Here is a 10447-nt window from a genome sequence, read left to right on the forward strand (position 1 = left end):
ATTTGTTCCATTCGCAAACGTCAGGATTCGAACCCCTGATCTTACTTAAGGGACCTAGTGTCTCATCCCACTACCCCAATTAGTTGTTGGTTAAAAAGATGTCATTTTAAAAATGCATATTATTAAGTAATTGTTTTTTTAATAGATAGATGTTTGATTTGTTAGTTGATTAACAGGTGTTGTATAAATAAGATACTGTCTTGTAACTTTTATTCATTATGAATTTACAAGTGTATATTTTCTCTGAATCTTTTTCAACACTAACAGGGTTGTTAGAAAGTAACCAGTCAAAACCAGACAAAATACACAATGTAACGTGCCATCCCTATCTGTATAATGATAGAATTAATTATTATAATATGATATTGCATAAGATATTAGTATCATTTTCATAAATATTATATTGAAATATTGTAACAACACAAACAATATAAAGAGCGAGCTTACCGCATCGGCAAAACAAACACACAAAAAGGACTTGTTCCGTGACTCTGAATCTTAGAAATGGCCGGTCAATGCAACGGAAGTTCCAACCACACTGAATCTTCCCTTCAGATTCCGCCAATAAAATTCTCCAAGCTCTTTATCAACGGCAAGTTCGTGGATTCTGTTTCAGGTACCTTTTGTTTCCCCCTTTCTTTCCTTGGAAATATAACTGGATCCTTTTTAGGCATTTCTCGTTTTTATTGGCCTTAAACATCATCTTTTGCTTATCTTTGAATCATTTGGTTGCAACAGGGAAAACGTTCGAGGTAGTTGATCCAAGAACCGGGGAGTCGATAGCAAGAGTTTCAGAAGGGGATAAAGAGGATGTTGATTTGGCTGTGAAGGCGGCTCGTCAAGCGTTCGACCATGGCCCTTGGCCTCGTATGTCCGGCGCTGTAAGTTTTACACTTTCTCTTCTTCTAAATAATTTTGCTACGGTTTCAAATCATTCTATTCTAAACCAAATCATTTTCTCATCCAACAAAGGTTTAAAATATTTTATCTGTCAAAATCCCCTTACGATTTCACTAGCCTCAGTAGTTAGTGGTTACTAGCCATGAGCCCATGAGGTCGGCGTTTCTATTCGTTTCAAACGACGGTCCAACAGTTACGCCGGTATTTCCAACCGCTTCCTTTGTGTGTGTTTTACGGATTCGGCGCGGGAAAACAACACACGTAACAAATATATAAGTAAAAGGATATCTTACGTATTTAGTCACCTAGCTATTTTCATGATTATGTTTATGTCATTCGTCAATTTGTTTTTTAAAATCACACTTAAAGTTAAGTTTTGAATCTACCGTTAAAAATTTAACATAACTACTTAGATGATAATTTTTATTTTCAATGATGACGAGATATTACAACATTATCGTTAATTTTTTAACGGCGGGTGACTAAAATATAACTTTAGATATGGTTTAAAAAAAGTTGAGTGATCAAAATAGAATTGTAAAAAAAATTGAGTGACTAAATATATAATTTAGTCTAACTAATAGATGAGTTTAAAATAATTGGGTGACTAATAGAATTGTAAAAATAATTGGGTGACTAAATATATAATTTACCCTAACTAAAATATAACTTTAGATATGATTTTGCCTCTGCAGTACCTATCTGGATTAGTCGGTCAATAGATCGGATACCAGTTATTAATTTAAATATATATATATAACTAAGTGAATTGGAATAATATATAACTAATCCAATTTATATTCATAAAAAAAATTCTACGAGTAAGACTAATTCCTAACAGCTTAGAGAGGAGGATGAGTCATTTACAAACTTATTACAATTCAAGAGTCTAATTCTAATTTTAGATTTAGTTTGTATATAAAAATATCATATATGCTTATTTAAAAAATCATATATGTAACTTTGATTTACTCGCAAATAATTAGTGTAGATGAATTGAAATCCTCCATTATTAGGTAAAAGTATTTAAAATCAAAATATATTTTATAATTAAATAAAAATATGTTTTAAATTATTAAATAATAACTCAGGCCTAGGAAAACCTTAATTATTGATAACCTTATCCAAAGTTTGGGCGAACAAATATATCCAACCTTGAACTTTGCCCTTTTTTTACTATACTATAGTCGGGGTAGTAAAAATGTAAATTTAGACTAATGATGTGTTTTAAAAATAAAGAAAATGAAATTATTTATAAATTATTTACGGATTTGAAATATATTTTTTATTTTTTTTAAAAATTATTCTTAAATATGGATTAATAGATGATGATTATGATAAAGATATCGTAGGTTCTGTCTTAAAAAAAATAGGCTAAATCTTTCTTATTTGTCAATGATTTGGCTGGAATTGAAACAAACGGCAAGGACAGAGAAATAAAAGTAAATGAAGGTTTAAAAAAATGAAAAAAAATAACGAGAAGCAATATATATATAAATTTTATTTAAAAAAGAAAAAAATATGTTTGGTACACGCGGAAGATATATATCAATATAAATATAAACTGAATCGATGATGATGGAAAAGTTCTCCTTAATTTTCTTAAAATATAAAATATTATAATTTTATTATAATTTATTATAATTTTATTACAATTTAATGTTACTCTCTCAATATATAAAATTTTTCTCTGATTGTCGTACATCTAACTTTAATATATGATTCTCTCGATAAGAATTTTCTATGTATATAAAATCTCAACTCAAGATTTATTTAAATAATATCAACATACTTATTACTTAAATTAATCTATTGGTAGAGTTTGTTATACTTTAATTATTTATATTTCTGATTACTTGTTTTCTTATGGAGTCCACGCGTTATAACTACTCAGGAAAAGGAAAATAGAAGTCCTCGCACTACTAAAAATATATTAATATAATATCTATGGTTGGAGTTGTTGGTGATTAAAATATTGAGCTTCATTTTCTGAGTTAATTATTTGGATTCGGTGTTGATTTTATTTGATTTTCTCTTAATTATTTGGATGGTCAGGGAAAAATGTTATACCTAATGACGAATTTACTAAATTATTGATTCTTCATTCTTTTCTTTTCGTCGCACATTTATTTGTTTAGATATAAAAAATTGTTTAATTGTAGCTGCAATTTTTACTTGTGACATGCAAAATAGTGTATTAAATTACGTGCTGTTGATATATAGGAAGCAGGTCGTTAAATAGCAATAGCAATTATAGTCCCTGTCAATTGTCAATGATTTAATTTAAGCCTATTTTGACCCTCCGAATCCATTACCAATTCCCTGACTTGGGAAGCTTAACTGTAATACGCATCAAAGATTCAAAATACATGCATGCATATACAAATTCTTTCATTTGCTTGCTACTTCATTACTTGTCATATTCTTGTTTTGATTTCCTCCCTTGAAATTGGATATAGGAGCGAGGAAGTATAATGATGAAGTTTGCAGATCTAATTGAAGAAAATATAGAAGAAATAGCCGCACTGGATACCATTAATGGGGGCAAGCTATTCAGTCAGTGCAAGGTCATAGACATCCCAGCTGCAGCAAAGATTCTTCGTTACTATGCAGGTGCAGCCGATAAAATTCATGGAACAGTGTTAAAATTATCAAAGGGAATTCAAGGCTACACCCTGAGGGAACCCATTGGGGTAGTAGGAAGTATAATTCCCTGGAATTTCCCCACTCTCATATTCTTCACGAAAGCTGCACCGGCATTAGCCGCCGGCTGCACCATGGTCATCAAGCCTGCCGAGCTGACTCCGCTTTCCGCCCTTTATTATGCTCATCTCTCTAGCCTGGTAAATTATAAGTTATGGATAACATTTTGAAATGATTAAACGACTCTTTTACCATGGCCTTGTTGATCTCAGGCTGGCATTCCTGACGGAGTGCTGAATGTTATAAATGGATTTGGGGACACTGCTGGAGCTGCCATTAGCTCTCATATGGACGTTGATAAGGTGCGAATTTAATTTCATATATAAGATCGTGAGAGGAAGTCACATGGATGAAGAAATATATATATATTTTCTTTTAGGTGAGTTTTACCGGGTCTACTGAAGTTGGACGTAAGATAATGACAGCAGCAGCAGCAAGCAATCTGAAACCAGTGTCACTGGAGTTGGGAGGCAAATCTCCTCTAATAATATTTGAAGATGCCGACATCGACGAGGCTGTCGATATTGCTTTCAATGGTTTGTTTTACAACAAAGTAAGCTGGCCTTTCGTTTTCATTATTTGTCAAGTTTGACAATCCAACAACTTCAGCTATGCCACCATCTTCTTAATTTGCAGGGAGAAATTTGTGTGGCGAGCTCTCGTGTTTATGTTCAAGAAGGAATTTATGAAAAAATTGAGAAGAAGCTGGTAGAGAAAGCAAATGAATGGATCGTTGGGGACCCTTTTGACCCTCGAGTTAATCAAGGACCCCAAGTAAGAGTAATTACAAGTCATAATATCATATATATATATATATGTATGTAGGTCCTCTTAGTTAATGCAATGTTTGGCCAAATGGCTTAGACTGGTAAGAAGCAATTCGAGAAAATTCTGTCATACATCGAGCATGGAAAACGAGAGGGAGCTACGTTGTTAACAGGGGGGAAGCATATCAGCAACAAGGGATTCTACATTGAGCCTACGATATTTAGCGATGTTAAGGTGAAACCTTAACAAAAACTATGATTTTTTTCGAACCTAATTCGCTTTAATAAATTTTCCCAAAATGCCATGCACGCAGGAAGACATGACCATAGCGAAAGAAGAAATTTTTGGTCCCTTGATGTCACTGATGAAATTCAAGTAAATATATCTCTTGTTTCTTCTTCTTCTTCTCCATGCATGCTGGGAACATTTTGATTTATTGATTTTGCAGAACAATGGAAGAAGCAATAAAGAGGGCAAACGGCAGGGGTGATAACCAATAACTTGAACGTGGCGAACACGGTGTCGAGATCGATCCGAGCGGGTATTGTATGGATAAATTGTTACACCAGATTTGATTTGGATTGCTCTTATGGTGGGTACAAGATGAGCGGCTTTGGCAAGGATTTTGGTCTGGATGGACTTTATCAGTATCTCCAGATTAAGTCCGTCGTTACTCCGATTCACGATTCTCCCTGGCACTAATTGTTTCAAACCACAGATGGTTCAATATACTCTGCCAATAATAATTTTATCTTGTTTTTCACATTCTGCTTTGATTTTCATAATAATATCTGTATACTCTTGACGATGATGCACTGCACTTAGCTTTTGAGTTTGCTAATTTACCTTTAGGGGGTGTTTGGTTCAAGGAATGTGGGATTCCCATGGGATGAGAATCCCACATTCCCATGTTTGGTTGGCTGGGAATCTCATTCCCGGTAATGTTTTATTACCAATAGTAGATTTTTTGGGGTATATTACCGGGAATGTCATTACCTCCCTTCCCTTAGGTATTGTAACATTACCGGCGTTTTGGACTAAAATGCCCTTAAATTTTTATTTTTTTTCAAAAATATCCTTCTTCTGTCATTGAATAATAAAAATTCTACGAAGGTTAAATTATAAATTTATCCTTAAATTATTTTAGATTTACAAAAAAAATCTATAATTAAAATTTTATATGAAGTTTAGGGGTTAAATTTTTTTTACCCTTTCATTAAACATTTTTTATATTTTTAATTTTGTAAAAAAATTATATAAATATTATGAATTTAATTTTTTAAAGAAAATATATAAATATTTTACAATTTGTAATATTATACAAATATATAATAAGGACAATTTGGTCAAATATACATTCCAATAATCTTTTATTCCTTTGACCAAACAAGGTAATCTTACATTCCTGCTAAACCAACCAAACACAAAATACAACATTCCCAGTAATCCTATTCCCTGGTAATCTTTTATTCCCACTGGTAATCTTACATTCCGTGAACCAAACGCACCCTTAGTAGTTGGGCGTAGTGGTAATGAATTAGAGAGCTTTTTAGAAGATTACAAGTTTGAATTTAAAGAGATAAAGTCACACCACATAAATGGAAGAGGTAACAAAATATTTTGATTAAGATTATATTTATAACTTAGAATTAAAATAGAAAGAATTAAAAATTAATTATATAAAAAAATCTAACAATGGAACACACTATCACGTAAAATAAAAACACGTCTTTAATAGAGGGCAGTCAACTGAACACGTGTTCTTTAAATAATTCTTATAAATGTCATTGCCATAATTAACTTTTAATGAATATTATTCTCACAAAATCTCTATTTTCTTTCTCAAAATTTATAATATTAAACAAATTAATAAATTGTAGGAAAAGACTTTTTAAAAATTTCTTATATTTACTAATAATATTTTAATCTATTATTCCAATCATAGTAGGAATATATCATAAACAAATTATTCAATAATCCTTAAGAAAACAATCAATATACTTCTTCCATTAATTCTTGTAAAATAGTTTGAATTGGTTGGGTTGTGTAGTACTGGCATGAATGTTATCTAAACTTATAAGGTGATATCTATAAATATAGATTATTACTCTCGCAAAACCAATTTTGGGAGTCAATAAAACTGAACAAATTAGGGAGATGTTAGTGGTAGAAGTCTTCAAATATTCACCCTTAACCATATAATTTTACTTAATACTGTTAATTAACAATGTATCTATTTAACCTCTAGTTTACAAACAATCCGCCTACCTTTCTTCCAATTTTTTTGAGGAAATAATTTATTTCTTCGCATTCATGTTAGATTACCGTTAATTAATCTCTTTTCTCACTAATTAAACACAGGAAAAAACACTTGATCCTTAAACTCAAATGTTAAAGAAAAACAATAAGATGATCATTGCATGCATGATACAGAAATTTGATTCTTGAATTTTAATTTTGTATGGAAGGATAACAAAATAGCCGCCCTCAGGCGACAAGCACAAAAACATGGCAAAATCGAAGAGGAAAGAGCTGGGACTCTCTTGCATGTTGAACACCGACGTAGGTGCTGTCCTTGCCGTGTTACGACGGCCGATGGATCCCACGGGGCAATTCATTTCACCCAAAGAAGACTATTTCGACTCTTCACTCCAACAATCCCTGAAATCTTTACGGGGTTTCATCTTCAACCCCCATCAAGAATGGCGCACCATTGATCCCTGCATTTATCTCTCCCCTTTCCTCGACGTTATTCAAAGCGATGGCATTCCGACAGCTGCAACGGGTGTCGTTCTTCAGGCTGTTTTGAAGGTTCTTAAACTTGGAATCTTCGATGAGAAAACCCCAGGGGCCAAAGATGCTATAAACATCGTCGTCACGGGGATCACCAGCTGCCGCCTGGAGCAGACGGACCCTATTTCGGAGGACGCTGTGATGATGAAGATTTTACAGGTTTTAACTGCGACGATGAGACACAAAGCTTCGGTTCTGCTCACGGACCAGGCCGTTTGTACCATCGTGAACACTTGTTTCCAGGTCGTTCAACAATCTGTAGCCAGAGGAGATTTGCTTCAACGTACCGCGAGGTACACGATGCATGAGTTGATTCAGATAATCTATTCTCGATTGCCCAACGTCGATGTTACCCAAGGGGAGAGTTCGGAATCCGATACGGACGATGTGGACGAGAATTCGGGATATGGAATACGTTGCGCCGTTGATATCTTTCAGTTCATATGTTCTTTGTTGAATGTGGTCGAAGTTGTGGAGAGTACCGAAGGAGCGGCTTGTCATACAGCCGATGAAGATGTACAGCTTTTCACATTGGTTCTGATTAATTGTGCGATAGAATTGAGCGGTGACGAAATCAGAAGACACCCAAAGCTTTTGAGGATGGTCCAAGATGATTTATTTCACCAGGGATTCAAATTGTGTTCGCGGCCGCGTTTTTGGTCGCGTTACGTTTATCGCGGTCGCGGACGTAACGGATGCTATCGCGGTCACTGCGGATATCACGAACGTGAATTTTTTTAAAATTCGCACAACTTATTATAAAAAATAGTAATTATAATTATAAAAAAATCATTTTTAATGATTTTCAGAGTATTTTGTAACACTTATAAACTTTTATTAATACATAAACACAAATTTTATCATAATTAATTATTTTTGTATTTATTTATAAACTTTTTAAAAATATTATATTAACTCATAACAAATAAAAAAATAGAAAATATTGTATTTTAAAATTAATGAAATTAAAATCCAATTTCCTTAGTTATTATGATTTAATTATTTTTAAGACTATATATTTTGTTCTTAAAAAAATTGCAGGATTTTATTAGAAAAAACTAAACTAAAACAAATAAATTCCTCCAACTGTAACCCATCCTATTACATCTTATCTAAAACAACCCTACACTGATCAACAAAAGAAAATAGGAAACTAAAATTTATCCAGCCGTTTCACCATCTTCTTTCTTTCTAAATGTGCCATTGAAAAATTTACAAAAAAGCTTTAAAATTTTTGTTGAACATGAAGTGCTCTGAACCTCTATCTTATTCATAAAGATTTTACAACCGGCGTCTACACCGACATATCTGGAATTTCCTCAACTCAGAACAAATCTTCTTCTTCATCCATTTTTCTTGATGCGAGCAAGTGCGCAACTTGATTCCCCTCTCTCGGTGTAAACCTAAATTCAAAGGTATGTAATTCTTTTATGTATGAGTTGCTATTTTTTTTTGAAGTCTCTGTGTTGCAGTGATGTTTGGTGTTGTAACGGGTATTAACGGCAAAAACGGTCCATTATAGTCGCGATCGGCCGTTATCCATTAAATTACGGCCGTTATCGGCCGTTATGGGTGTGATTCCGTTTCACACCGTGATTTCGGCTGATATCAGTAACGGGAGCTGCCGATACCGCGATATAACGGCCGTTATACCGTTACACGGCCGTTTTTTGAATCCCTGATTTCACCATTTGATCCATTACGGAACTTGTTCAAGCCCACTCGTTCTTTCCACAATTTGCAGTACCGTTTTGAATATCTACCACTTCCTTCGCGGGTTTCAATTCGGTTTTCTTTTCTGGTTATCCTAAGCAATATGCAACTGGAATCAAATTAATGGTTATTTTTTTCTTTTCTTTGTTGCAGGTTCGTACGCCTTCAACTAGAGGCTTTCTTCTCCTTCGTGTTGTTGAGAATTGCAGCTCCAGGAGGTGGCTTTGGAAGCAATTGTAAATTTTTTCAGGCAACCAACCTTTGTAATCGAAGCTTACGTAAACTACGATTGCGACCCCATTTGTCGGAACATCTTCGAGGACGTCGGGAAATTGCTTTGCAAGCAGGCGTTTCCGGAGAGCGGTCCTACGACGACGTTGCAAGTCCAAGCTTTCGAAGGACTGATTATAATGATTCAAACTGTAGACACCCGTTTTTGTCCGGGTCTTTTTTATTATTATTTATATATATTTATTATTATTATTATTATTATTATTATTATTTATTATTATTATATTATTAATATTACATTTTACATATTTTTGTAGGCCAAAGCCCGATACAACAAGGCCCAACCTAGGCTTAACCCGAGCCCATCATATGATAACCCAACAAAAATTAGGGTTTCAAAACCCTAAATCATCAGCTCAGCCGCCGCTTCTGTTGGACTTCCAGCTGCCGCCGACTTCAACTCCTCAGCTTCCCAGCAGTGAGCCAATCACCGAGCCACCACTCCGATGGTCCAGCCGCCGACCCAACTGCTCCACTATCGTCATCTACAGCAGAATCAATCAAACAGAAAATAAAACATCATCAACAGTAGACCAAATCACCCTCAAATCTGAAAACCCATTAAAAAAGTCCTAAATCCCTAAATATTTGGCTTTTGGTACTAACCCGAGCCTAGGAACATGATTCCTATCAAATGGAGATGATGATTCTCAGCAAAAAAAGGACCATAAAAAATATACATGCAATGACAGGGGGGGCATTCGGGTTGTTCGAGAAAAGGGAAGAAAAAAACCTAGAGAGCCATTCTGTGAGAGCCCAAAAACGAAAAAAATAAACCAAAGAAGAAAAGGAAAGGAGGGATTCATACCTAGGTTGGAAGTTTGGGGAAGCTGAGTCGCCGGAGATGGAGAAACCGAAAGGTTTCTCCTCGGATTTACCACGTTTGAGCCACTTTTAGGCCAAACGGAGGCCAGATCCTTGCTCAGGGCCTGGAGACGCTTTGAATAGTGTCGTTTTCTCTCCCTCCGGCGCCGGCGTACGGCAGCGGCCGCCGGTCAGAGGCGGCCGGCACGGCGGAATCTCGCCGTTTCCCAGAGAGATCTCTGGATCTCTCTATCTCACTCTCTCTCTCCCTCTCTCTGTTTTTAAGCAATGAAAGAAATGAGGCAGAGACTGAATTTTGGCCTGATTTTGGTCATTTATGCGCGGACCAGAACGGCGTCGTTTAAGCCAAAGGGGTTTCCGTGTTTTCATATTAAGGGGTAACTACTCTTTTGGTCCCTGATTCTTTGTAACCGTGTTATTTAGCCATGGAATGAAGTTTACATTATTTCAATTT

At 34.8% G+C, this 10447-nt stretch overlaps 1 pseudogene; it reads left to right on the forward strand.

The window, feature by feature from the left end:
* The first annotated feature begins 439 nt into the window (after positions 1–439).
* Positions 440–5088, forward strand: LOC120218935 (annotated as a pseudogene).
* The last annotated feature ends 5359 nt before the right edge of the window (positions 5089–10447 follow it).

This window comes from Hibiscus syriacus, unplaced genomic scaffold (assembly GCF_006381635.1).
Source record: "Hibiscus syriacus cultivar Baekdansim isolate YM2019G1 unplaced genomic scaffold, ASM638163v2 tig00110201_pilon, whole genome shotgun sequence".
Classification (NCBI taxonomy): domain Eukaryota; kingdom Viridiplantae; phylum Streptophyta; class Magnoliopsida; order Malvales; family Malvaceae; genus Hibiscus; species Hibiscus syriacus.